A 13,813-nucleotide genomic window follows, 5' to 3' on the forward strand; every position below is an offset into this window, starting at 1 on the left:
CTGAGGTACCACTGTAGTAGCTTAGTCAAAAACTTCACAACTGTATGTCAGTGTATCTCCACACAACTGCTTCCCATATCAATTTTGACATTATCTGGGAGGAGCCACCAGCACCCTTTTCTCCCACACTGCACATCCTCACTTCAACAACACTGTTGGGGAATGTTCTGGGGTGTAGCTACTTCCAGGGATGCACAAACACCTCTGTGTTCCCCTCCAAAAGTGGGAGGGGCTTCCCATGCATTCCAAAGGAATGAGGGCCAAAGCTCCCTACCCTTCCCCACTGGGGCCCTTGTCAGCAGTTGTAGCCATGGGCGGTACTGCTGTTTTCGGCCTTTCAGAAGTAGCTTTGTCATTCACCCACTGCTAAATTGCTTGCCCAGGACCCGACAGTGAGGATGGTGAATGGTGTTGCTACCACCACCACCACCACCACCACCAGCAGCAGCAGCACCCCACTCACCCAGTGCAACTGCATTAGAGGAGGGGTCAGCAAAAGAGGTTTAAAGACTCTCTCAAGGCAAATCTAATAAAATGTGGTATAAACACCGGCAATTGAGAAACACTGGCCTGCGAGCGCTCCTATTGGAGAACAGCCTTTACCAAAGGTGTCATGGACTTTGAAGACACTCAAACTCAGGACAAAAGGGAGAAATGAGCTAAGAGGAAGGCACATTTGGCAAACTCTCACCATGATCAGCTCCCACCTGGAAACCTAAGTCCTCACTGTGGAAGGTTGTGTGGATCCAGAATTGGCCTCCACAGTCACCTACAGACACACCGCTAAGACTGTGTTCATGGAAGACAACCTTACTCGACTATGAGTGATCGCCAAAGAAGAAGATGTGTGCTGGAGAGTGTGGGCCCTTCTGTGATACCATGTCAAGGGCCCTTGATGCCCAACATGGATCCTAACGACATCTAACCCTGATGCTGTAAAATTATATATATGTAATTTCTATTCCCCCACCCCACCCCACCCCACCATTTACAAATGCAAATGAAGGACATACACGTATTGCCTGACACACTTGCTAGGGATAACTACCTGAAAACATTAATTACAACTTTTATACTACCAAGCTTGCCTAATACTAGGTCTTCAACTGGCCTAGGAACTCACACAAAGGAAAAAGCAGCTGGCTGAGGCCAGATGCCCATCTGCACCTGCGTCCTGTTCTCACAGTAGCCAATCAGAAGCCTATGGGAAGCCCACATTCAGAACCTGAGTGCAGCAGCTATCTGTTCACCTGTGATTCCATGCTGCTGATATTCAGAGGCATGCTGCCTCCAACACTAGAGGTAGGAAATAGCCACCAGGGCTAATAGCTATCAATTGCCTCATCCACCATGAATGTCTAATCTTTTAGTCACCCAAGTTGGTGGCCTCTTGTAAGAGTGGATTCCATAGTTTAGCTATGAGATACATAACAAAGTGCTTTCATTAATACTAATCAATTTATGAAATGGGAAATTTCATGCCCCACACCACTTCTGGGAAACCCACGCATACTACCTTGAGTTCTGCTGAGGTATAAATGCAACACATTAATAAATAAAATGCCCAAAGGGAATTTTTAAAATTATTATTCACATTTTATTGAACATCTCAATATAACACATACACCTTTTCCCCCACCTCTTTGTTCTGCTTGCATTTTAACTGATAAGGCACTTGTCTGTCTACATTCAAAAGTCACAGCTGTATTGTGCGGTACAGAATCTGGAGATAAGATGTGACATGGAAGATAGGCAGGAAAAGAAAAAGCTATTACCCCTTTCACCTCCCCAACCAGCATTTACAACAATAGTGCAATAACAAAATGATAAATCATGAATGGCTCAGATGGTGGGGTGGTGCCATGGAGCCACCGTTCCAACATCGGGGTTGCTCTGCTTACCCGGATGAGGCACGGGGGCAGCAAGGTTGGGGCAGTTCAGGTGTATTGATGGTGCCAATCTGGCGCTTCTGCCCACACAACCCCAGTCTCACTGCCACCCTGGTCCATCTCTATACAGTGCAGGTAAGTGGCAGCAATTACACTGTTGGTAGGTTGGTCGTTGGGCACCACTCTATCATGTCAGCCATTCCTGGACACAGATGGGCATATCCAAATATGAATGAGAATTTCCCAAGACTCAAATCAGGTGGCATTGAACTCAGTCTTTCTCAGAGTAGACCACTGAGATTAATAAACACGATGTTCCTCAGGTCCATTAATTTCAGTAGGTCTATTTTGCATAAAACTTTGTTGAATACCACTTATTAATTTCAAATCAATGCTCGATGAAACAAAGGGAAACAAGAACCCCCCCCACCTAATCCAATTTTATTCTGAGTATGTGGTAATTCTCACTAATCTTTGGATATGGGCACCTGTGCTTCAAATATCAGCATTTTCATTTTATAGGCTTGAGTTACGGTATGTATTCATCCTGTAGTCACATTTCCCCTTATTGTTCTCTCTCCCTCCCCCTGCTTTGGGGGACATGATTTGTGTTCAGTTTTATCTCACCTTTCCTCTAAGGTGCTCAGGGAAGCAAGTCTCACATTTTATCTCCTCAACAATGCAGCAAGGTAGTTTAGACTGAGAGAGAGTGACAGGAAGAATCAAGGTTACACAGTAAACTTCATAGCTGAGAAGGGATTTCACTTTCCAGGGAGTTTACCAGGCTATGAAACTTCGTCATTCCAGGAAACTGGTCAAATGCACTTATTCTGTCAGGCATTTGGGGATAGTTTTGACTGACAGCTTTACACTCAGTACATCTTGTTAGTTTGGCATGGTGGCTGGAAGAAACTCATCCTTGTCTTTGAACTGACTTGGTTCTCTCTCTCTCTCTCTCTCTTTCTCTCTCTCTCTCTCTGTGTGTGTATCTCAGCAGTCAAGACCAAGTGTGCCAGCCACCTTCAGTTGTTGTGGTGGGTAGGTTTTTGAAAACTGGATTGGGCAGAAATAGTGCAATCTGCAACGTGTAAGTAGTACACGTCCACAATATGCAAACCATAAGTGGTTTAGATCGAATTAGTTGCAAGAACCAGGGAATTTGAATATGACCATTTAATATAGACTTCTTTGATCAGTACGTATATCAGAAAACTGAACAGTCTGAATTAGGTGAGTGTCGGACAAAGGCCATCCCTCTCTCCCTCTCATACATCACATCCATGTCCTGCCTAAAAGAAAGTGCTGATATGAAAAGTAGGTAATATTAGTTCTGTATAAGGTTTCCATTACCCACTTTCCCAGATTTTAAGGGTTGCTTATGATGGTGCTGTTTTAGAGGTCAGAGCTGTCTGAGGTGGGCAGGATGTGAAGTTGAAGGGAGAAGGCTTATAGTCGGTACTATTGAATGCCTCCAGACCTATTTCATTTGGGTTATGTTTACCGGGGGGCAGGGAGGAAGGGTCTTTCTTCATAATGAATACTTCACTGTCCTGCCTCCTGTGGCTTTCACTTCTGGCTTGGAGGTGCTCTTTACATCGTTTCCCAACGAGGTAGAAGGCTTCAAGAAGGCTGAGGAGGATGCAAACGCAGGCTGTGCTGATCATGAAAAGGGTGAAGATGTTCTTCTCTGTGGGCTTAGCTATGTAGCAGTCTACAATGTTGGGACAAGGATCAAGGGAGCATTTCACCACATTGGGGAGTGTGTAGTTTGGGAACACATGGTAGAAGATGTAGAGGAATATAATGTCCACAGCAGACTTGAAGATGAGGCTCAAGAAATAGGTCCACCACAAGCCTCCACGCTTCTTGCCAGGAGGATAGCGCAGTGCATAGTCTGCCCCAGCCTTCTTCTTATGTTTCTCCAGTTTGGCTTCCAGGTAGGCAACATGCATGATTACCAGCAGGGAAGGACAGGTAACCAGAATGAGCTGTAGGGCCCAGAGGCGGATGTGGGAGATTGGGAAGTAATGGTCATAGCACACGTTTGGGCAGCCTGGCTGCTTAGTGTTGCAGTCAAAATCCTTCTGGTCATCTCCCCAAACCTTTTCAGCTGCCACTATGTAGACTAGAAGCCGGAAGATGAAGACCACTGAGAGCCAAATACGTCCAAAGGCTGTGGAATATTTATTCACTCCGGTCAGGAGCCCTTGAAAGCTTCCCCAGTTCATGGCCTCTGGTTTCTACTTCCAGTTCCTGAAAAGACATGAGAAGATGGAATTAGAAATATTGTAACACCCTGATGTTGCCTGTATAGATAGGTTGTCAACAACACCACACCGCTAGACCTGATTCACTGCATGGAACCGAAATAACATAAGCCCCTCCCCTCCCCCTTCAGGATTACTCTCAAACCATTTCATCTGCAGGCTATGTTGTCTTTCTAGACCCATTCTGCAATGTCTGCCAGGTTTGATCATCTACCTTGAAGGTTCGTAGCTGTTTGAGCTAAAAGCTTTACTTCCAAATTCAGCAACATGTAACAACTAACAAAGGGGTAAGTATGGAATTGGGGGACTTTGATGGCCTGTCACAAACTGCTCCAATTTCTCCCATATCATTTGGGACTAGTATTTATTGCTGCTTCTTGTCCACACTGACTTCGAGGCCTCCCTGTTGCCAGCAATAATACCCCTCAAACTTGAGAAGAAGAATTGGTAGCTGGTGACAGAGAGCGCTTGATAGAGGCAGCAGAGAATATCACCCTAGTGCTTGCTGATGAGCTTCATCACCTGCTGGGGAGCATGGGATTGGGGTTTCCTCTGCCTCCCAAACTGAATTGGGAGGCAGGGGAAGTGCTACCCCTAAGACCCCCACCATAAAGTTGATGATCATGTTTAGGACCACTATTTCTAGTTAAGGATGATGTCTGCTTATATCCCCTATAAGAACAGCCCACTGGATCAGTGATCCAATGACCCATCTAGTCCAGCATCCTGTTCTCGCAGTGGCCAACCAGATGCCTGTGCATCTGTGCATATTTCACTTCCTAGGGGCAAGTGAAATATGAGCACAAGAGAACCCTCCCCTCCTGTAGTTTCCAGCAGCTGGTACCCAGAAGCATTACAGCATCCAGATGTGGAGGTGGAACATAGCCATCATGGCTAGTAACCCTTTCCTCCATGAATCTGTCTAATCCTCTTTTAAAGCCATCCCAGTTGTTGGACTTCAATGCCTTCTAGGGGAGCAAGTGCCATAGTTTAACTATGCACTGTGTGAAGAGGGACTTTCTTTTATCTGTCCTAAATCTTCCAACATCCAGCTTTGCTGGATGTCCATGAGTTCTGGTGTTATGAGAGAGGAATAAAAACTTTTGTCTATCCACTTTCTCCATGCCATGCATGGCTTTTCTAAACTTCTATCATGCCGCTTCTTACTTGCTTTTTTCTCTAAACTAAAAAGTTCAAGACCAGTGCTGGATCTATGTATAAGCTAAACAAGCTATAGTTTAGGGCCCCACTCTCTTGGGCCCCCCCCAAAAAAAATGTAAAGGGAAAAAATACAATTACTTTGATAAAATACATATTTTTGTTATGTGCGAATGGCTTTAGATACCTATTAGGTCCATAAATGACCATTTAGCATATATTCAACACAAAAACCAGCCACAATTTGTTGTTGACATATAAAGGGCCCCTTTACCTTCAGTAGCTTAGGGCCTCATCAAACCTAAATCTGGCCCTGTTCAAGACACTGCAACAGTTCTTCACAGGGAAGTCACTCCCTCCCCTTGATCATTTTGGTGGCACTTTTCTGAGCCTTTTCCAACTCTTCAATGACTTCATCAAAAAAGCAACAAGATTCTCCCACCCCTGCTGAAGAATCTTGGATGAAGTTTCTGAGGAAATGAATGGATGATCGAGGAAACTGAGGGGATTTGGCCCAGCTACTTACAACACTTAGAATATAATTTGCTCTAGTCCTTTAAAACTGTAAACTGCCTTGGGTGCCTTGGCAAAAAGCTCATATATAAATGAAATGGATATGCAAATAAAATAAACTTTCTGGGTTCAGCTGTGCCACTCCCCTCACCACAGATTACAAATGATTAAAGAGCCAAGGCTAGAAAACATGCATAGCAATTTAAACACCCAATACTTTTCCCCACCCCCACACCATGTGCCTCTCCCCCATATGGATGTCATATGTTTTGCCTAAGCTAGCAACATGTCCGTGCAGGCTAGAAAGAAACCACAATCTATCCACCCTGCCCTCATCTCCCAAAGGGGCAAGAACTGCTAACTGCTGCAGTAAATAAAGAGTGTGTGTCTGTGTGTGTGTGTGTGTGTGTGTGCAAGGAAGATGCCCGGTGGTGAACTCTGGTATGAGACTGGGGTGCTACGAGTTCTCAAGAGCGTCTCCATTTGCTTTTGAAATGATGGAGACCTGCCATCTCCTATGATGGCAATTTACGCAATGCCAAAAAAGAGGAAACACAACATCAGATGGGAAAACACCAGTTTACATAGAGTTAGCATATGCAAATAATTAATCAGGAATACAATACATTGCACCATAGTGTGGAAGACTTGGGACTAGGAAACTTATATGGCTGCTGAACAAATATTGTAGATGGGCAAATTCAAGGCCCTTATCCCCCCTCTTTGGGGTTTCTTCATCTGTAAACCAGACTTTGACTAGACAGCTTTGTAGAGAAGATATGGCCACACTACTAACACATGAACTTAGGGTTGAACATAGGGATTGAGGATAAATTTGGTTCTATTTGCATTTAAAGGTATATCTATTAAATCACATTTTCTGAAACAACATGAGAAGCTAAACACAACCATCTTCCCAAATTCACATTTCTTCATATTTTTGGAAGCAGTTATCCAGCCAAGCCATGTGTACAAACATGCATATACTGGGGTAAAGTGTACATAAAATACATATATGAATGAGTGTAACATACAAAAATGCACTATAGTAGGTTAAATTGCTTTGCAAATATGTGCATTTTAGGGGGAATTGCATATAAAAGCATGTATATTAGGAGAAAGTCATACTAAAATCCTGACAAATTTTCATGAGGACTTTCTAAAATAAAATTTAAAAACTGATGTGGGAATGTGAACTTTAGTTTGGAAAAATGAGAAACCACAACTCACAGATTTCCCCACCTGTAGCTGACCACTCTTGGGTCTGCAGGCAGAGTCTTTTTCCACAGAGGTGGAACCAAGAGGTAATCTGAAGCTGGACCCGGGGGGTGGACTCTTGATTTTTAGTAAATTTGAGGTGGACCCTAACAGTTTTTGCCAAAAATTGCTGGAAGTATCCCAGGGAAGGGCTCTGTCTGAGTCTTTCCCATCAAGTGCTAGTTTTGCATGTATGTGTTAAAACAGAGGGGGAGTGCCCATCACACAAGGTCTCACTTACAGTCCAAAGTGATGCAGTTCAGGACTGAAAGCTGACATCACTGGGCAAAGTCTATTTCAAAACAGGGGCCCCATTGACAACCCCCAAACTCTGTGCTTCATCTCCTTGCTGCTGCCACTGCCTGATCACTTGCTCTCTACAAACACCTGAGCAACAACAGACAATAGGAGAAGATGGATCCAGATCCATGGTGCACCTGGGTGGTGATGTGGACAGAGTCAGAGGAGCAGGGCAGGCAAATGGACAGCAGAACCCAAAAATGAAGTAGAAGCCCCTCCTCTTCACTTCTACTTCATTTTTGGGTTCTGAGCATGTTGCCCCAAGGCCCCACAAACCTGGAGCCAATACTGCCTGCATCTTTTCCCTTCTTTGCAGCATGACAGTGCCTGATTCTTACAAAGGAACCCATAGGTTTTTAATGTACACATGCCTAGGCACTGGGGAAGAGGAGAAACACAGGCAGCCTTAATTGCTTCCTATGGCTAGTGCTGAATTTCTGGAGAGAAGGATCTTCCCCGAAGAGTTTTGTCGAACAGCTGCTGCTCTTTGAAGTCCTCAAGGAGCTGCACGTGAACTGAAAGTCTGTACTGAAGAAAGTAAGGCATTTAGAGCAGCCTAGAGGGAATGGGTCCAGGTGCCTTTGGAATGGATTCAAGGTGGAGGAGTGGGGAGGGAGGCTGATTAAAGTTTATAAGAGCATTAACATGCTGTCTGATGCTCCCCTTTCTCAAGCATCTCTTCTAGAAAGCCAAATGGAGACTGAGAAACTGCAACCAAAAATGTCTTTGCAGGAACACTGACACAAAGATGATTCATCTTTAATCTGTACGATTGGCCAAGGTTTACTAATTCATCACAGACCTAGCACTAAAAGCACAGCACAAGAGTTGCCATGCTAGATCAGACAAACTTTCCATTTTTATAACTTTGTTTCTAACCACAGCCAAGATGCTTAGGGCATGATGCTGTTAATCTGCCCTTATGCTAGGATGGGCAAATCTGTCCATTTTGGTTTTTCCTAGTTCCTCATTTTTATAGTTGTAGTATGACTAATTTCTGCAGCAGTGTGTGTGTGTGTGTGTGTGTGTGTGTGTGTGTGTGACAGAGAGAGAGAGAGAGAGACAGACAAATCCCTGTATAATTTCATCCACATTTCTCTAAATGTCCTCCATTTTTGTACGCAATTTTCTCTAATGTCTACATTTTTGCAAACCATTCCCCCAAATATAATGCATGTTTGTAAGCTGTTTTCACTAACACATGGGATTTTGTGTGTACCTTGTCCATGATGTTTTTGGCTGTTAAACTATACTGTAAAATTCAGAGAAGTGCAAATTTCAGGAGACAGCTGCATTTCCCTTTGCTTATTGGTTCAGGAAGTGCAGATTAGGTAGGTTCACGTTAACAAGGGAGCTGAATTAATTTCTCCTCCATCTCCATCTGATTATGTTGGAATAGAGTTTCCGTGTAACTATCATGCATCTCTTCTTTGTATCTGCTTCATGGGTTGTCGTTTTTTACAATCCTATCCTTGTAAAGAAATTTTGTAGTAGCAGCAGCAGCAGTGAATCTCTTCCCTTTCTTTCTTTCATTGTCAGTTTGCCCCCCCCCCCCGCAACTTCTCTTGGCTGGCTTTTTTGTTTTGTTTTGTTTCATTTTCTTTCAAAATACTTGCAGTATTTGTAGAAAACACTGAAAAACAACTGATTTGCCACTTCATTCCATACCCATTCCAAGTAACAAAAACTTATTGGAAAGGGGTGTCTGAGACAGGAAAGGCTGGGGAGTATGGACTTTCTAAATTTCCCTGATCCCACAGTCCAGTTCAAAGGACATAGGAACCTGCAAATCCCATGCTCCCCTGCATGAAATGATGCTCTTCAGCATGCCCAAGAACCTCAATTTTGTCTTCCTTGATGCTAGAAGCTCCCTCCCCCCCCAGTGATTATCCTTCTCTCTCTTACCAGTGAGGTGTTACTTGTTTGAGAATAGGATGAAACTTGCAGTTAAGGTTAGCTAGTGGGGTGGGGGAAGCTCATTACAGGTATATTTACACACAAATTTGAAGGGATTTGGACTCTTCCTGAAATCTTGGAGAATTTTCTGCATGCAACAGATGCTGTTGCCACTGAGCTACAGAACTCCCCCAGATTGCTGTGCCTGGTTAAGCCATGATGAACTTTGTCACGTTGATTTCAACAGAACCTAAGTCCAACTATCCTCTTCTGGATCCAGCCCATATGCTCTGCACAAACTTTGTTTTTAAAATATACCTTCCATACGGAAGCATAGATAGTGATCACTTGATCTTCAAACTATTGTGATCAACATTTCTGCTCTCAATGAATTCTGTCTCTGCAGCATTTTATTTTCCCTGATTAGTCTTCTTTTTTTTTTTTAAAAAAAAGCTGTAAAACCAACTCTTAACATTTCCTGTAATGTTAAAATGATACATTAGCAAAGCACTGGCTCCTCCTCCCAGCTCTCAAAGATCATTTGAAAAAATACCGGGGACTATAAGATTCCGAGTGTTATCACTTTGTTGTTTGACAAGAATTTCATGGGGATCTGCTGCACATGAATTAAAAAGATGAGTTAACACTTCCCCACAAGGTGAGCATAACATTCACAAGACCCCGAGATCTTCATAGACACTACAGATGAGAAAAACAACAACAACATTCTCTCACCCTGCCTATTATATATATGAAACTATTAAGCCTGCATATTTTGTTACGAAATTCCAGATGCAACCTGAGACTCTTTGCTTTTACAGGAGGTGCTTAATTTCAAGCACACGGGGTGCCTGGGCTTGAGTTTGCTTCGGAGTCGCATCTTTTGGTTTGCAAATTCCTGTATTCCTCTCCCGAGATACGGGGGCTTCTGTAGTTCTTCGGTGAGGGGAAGGCTTTCAGGGTAGTGTCAGTGTCTGCCTTTTCAAATGTTACAAATCTGATCTCGACCACTGGAGCCCTGATTTACCTTGGCTAATAGTAAGCCTGACTTTTGTGGCACATGTCCCACAGGAACACAGGGAGGCATGTCAGGAGGCATAGGTCCACCTAGTATTGTCTGCCTAGCAGTGACATCTTCCCACCAGGATGTGGTCCCCACCTTACAGTGAACACCTTTAAAACCTTTTGCAAAAGGCATTCTTGTTGCAGTTCAGCCCACAAAGGTGAGGAAAAACAAATGAACACACTTACCTGGTAGGAGTTCCAGCTTCCTTGCAGGCCTTTTCCTGATCCGCTCTCGCCTTCTGGAGCATTGAGACAGCCTTTTTCCCAATTAAAGGGTATCAAAGCTCTGAGGCTCCTCCCAGCACTCTGGGAGTGAGGAGGAGGAGGAGGAGGACGAGGCAGAGGAGGAGGCATCTCCAAAAGGCACATTCCGGGGTGGAGCTTTCCAGCACACCTTCGGCTGCTGCTACCTGTCAAGACTGCTGGAAGCAGAGAGCTGTACTCATTCAAATGTCAAGGGCCTCCATCATACAAGCAGCAGAGAACCAATGTGATTTGGGCATCTAGTCCTATGGCTGGAGGAGAGACGGATGAACAGAGCAGGTCTTTTTTTTTTTGGCTGTGTCTCAGTTTTGTACGCACCATATTTTTCCATCTATAAGACACCCCCATGTATAACATGGCTCCTATTTTAGGGGACTCAGATTTAAGAAAATGGGGGGGGGGGGAGAGAGAGATTGTCCCATGTATAAGACACCCCCTAATTTTTGACATTATTTTTTAGGGGGGAAACCTAGCCTTATACACAGAAAAATACAGTACTTAGTGTTCATTCTGCCCCAAAGAGTGCACACAAAACCTGCATTTAAATTGTATGCAGCTTTGTACATACTTTCCCCCAAATCTATGTTTTATATACCCTTTTTTTGTCTAAAAGATATATTCAGTTTCCCTGTAAGGGTCATATTTTTGTAAACACTGCAAAATTCAGAGAAGTGTAGAATATGGCAGCTGCAGCTCAAGTCCACATATCTGGAGCAAGACCAAATAAGATCCTTCTCCACTCCCTGGGGCTGAAGCCCAGTGTTTAACAGGCATAATGACACAACAGACTTGGGATTTGCTATTATATTATACATGCAAGAGCCGCTATAATGTTGCAGGGTGTTCCGCTCACCCCCTAACAGGAGCACTCCTGTTCTATGCTCCATCCATCCAAGTTCACCTCAGGATATTATAAAATGTGAAGGAGTTCAAGAAGACCATTCAACTCCCTGTCCTGTTTTCCAGTTCTCTTTTCCAAGTAAGGGCTCATCCAAACTTTCACTAGAGCCATACTTTGATTGCATTGTGTACTGATTAATTCCCCTGGGTCTGAGACAGCTTTTGCTGTTGTTCTATAGCTGTGCCTTGCAAAACTCTGATCCTTCTCACTGAATCAGATCTTCTCAGATGTGTGGGAAATCCGAAGAGACATTTTGCTTAAACCGAGGTTCAGTTCAACGGGTGAGATTGGATTTTCTCAAGGCATAATCACAGAACCACAAGAAAAGCTCTTAGACCTGGGGGAATTAATCGGTACACAATATGATCGGTACACAGAATATGAATCAAGCAAAAGTGTGGATGAACCCTAACACTCCACATTCCATGAGTTCTAGAGGTACTGTACATGCTTAATCCTCATTGAGTTTATTTGAAGTAGGAGGGTGTTGCAGACCATGCCAATATCTCCCTCTTTTTGCTCAGTGTCCCATTTTGGTTCCAGCAATGTTGGCATAGTTGCCTTCCTTACAGTATTAGAAGGAATGGTATTTATATCCTGCCTTCCCATCAATTATGCCTCCAGTCTCCAGCCAGCTACTCCCATACAAAATCCCCCCTGCATTAAGATCCTCAGCTGAGACCATGCTCCAGCTGTTGATGGTGGATGGAGTCAGGGCCTTTTCTATTCTAGCACCCTAACTGTGGAACACCCCCCCAAGCCCACCTGCTGCAATCTTTTAAACGCATTTTGGAAACGTTTGCATTTGTCCTTCAGGTACTGTGGGTCTGAGCCAATCAGAACTTTATAGGTCAAGGCAATGACTTGCATGTGGAAACAAAATGGTAGCCAGGGCAGACCTGCAGCCACAGGCCTGACAGGTCTCAGTTACTCATCTGGCAACCTGTTAATCCTCTGGCAACTGCACCGTGAGTTACCTCAGCACAACTGCTTCCCACACCAATCAGATTAAGGATCTTTGGGAAGAGATGCTGGCATGCCTGTTGCCACACTTCACCTCAGGGCTGTTCAGCAGTGTTCTTGCATGTAGCTACCTCTAGAGATGAATAAACACCCTGGTGTTCTCGCCAAAGTGGGACGGGGGCTTTCCACTTTCTCCAAATCTCTGTGTGCAAATTCCTCAAAGGCATCAATGGTAGGGGTTGCTAACTTTTTCTCAGCCCGAAAAAGTGCATTGCAGGTTGGCCAGTCCTCTGAGAGCTGTTTCTAAGTCTTTTTTTTTTTTTTAAAAAAAGATTTGCATCATACAGTCTGCAGTTTTTCATGCCAAAAAGGAGTGCTAAACATTACTGCAAAGGGGAAGTGTTTCTCAACAATGCCAAAAATATTCACTAATAAAAAATAAATAAATGGTGTAGTTTAACTTAGCCTAAGAATATTACCGGCTGTCAGACCACATTCAAGAATGGTAAGAAGTTAATTAAAAGCTAAAGTGAGCAGAAAGTACCCCTTGAATAATTAAGGGTCCTTGACTCACTACCAGCAGAAAGTACCCCTTGAATAATTCAGGGCTCTTGACTCACCTCTGCAGTGGGATCGTTTTAGATTCCAGTGGTGTAACAAGAAGATTTAGTAAGGTCCAAAAGCCCACTCTTCAATACATTCAAGGATAAACGGTGGGGGAAGCCATCTATTTCCAAAGCCCTTTATTGCTACTTTATCATTCATACTAACCACAGCAATGCCTTAACAGACGCAGAATTCTTGGCTTCAATTTCTTTAAACACCCTTGCCACAAATGCCTTGAACTGAGGCTATGCAATTTACTATAACTATAGAAATACTTCCATCTTTTATAAACCATGTTCAATGCGACTTCTCTGGACAATCTCTTATCCTGCTTGAATTGTAATATCAGTATCTCACCAAACAGCTAAACAGCATGTAGTCAGAATATGAGGAGGGGGCACTGCTCACCACCCCTTTCCCCTTATAGCTTTTTTGTATTATATAATATATAATATATAATATATAATATATAATATATAATATATACAGAAAGTGGGGGAAAAGGTGCTGGTATTCACCATGAAATTGTTACAGTAAGTGCCCCCCAACCCACCAATTTTAAGAGACCCATCTAAAAAGTCATGGCACACAAGGAAAAAGGACCAGGAAGGAGAAGGGGAGAGCAAGCTCTAACTCTTAAAGCTGCAGTTCCCAAATAAATAATATAAATGCAAAATAAGTTGAAGACTAATAAATCTAATACGGAGTAGGTGTTTCTTTGGAGTCCTCAAAAA

At 43.5% G+C, this 13,813-nt stretch overlaps 1 pseudogene across 2 annotated transcripts; it reads right to left on the reverse strand.

Moving 5' to 3' along the window:
• Window positions 1-1,574: 1,574 nt before the first annotated feature.
• Window positions 1,575-10,667, reverse strand: LOC309538006 (gap junction beta-5 protein pseudogene; annotated as a pseudogene). 2 transcript variants are annotated; one of them, XR_014224516.1, is made up of 2 exons: window positions 10,532-10,667; window positions 1,575-4,142 (listed from the first exon to the last, which is right to left on the reverse strand). The product of XR_014224516.1 is annotated as a gap junction beta-5 protein pseudogene (transcript). The 2 variants fall into 2 exon arrangements; XR_014224517.1 differs by lacking the exon at window positions 10,532-10,667 and adding an exon at window positions 7,322-7,471.
• Between the last annotated feature and the right edge of the window lie 3,146 nt (window positions 10,668-13,813).

Source organism: Podarcis vaucheri, assembly GCF_965113315.1.
Source record: "Podarcis vaucheri genome assembly, chromosome: 7".
Lineage (NCBI taxonomy): Eukaryota > Metazoa > Chordata > Lepidosauria > Squamata > Lacertidae > Podarcis > Podarcis vaucheri.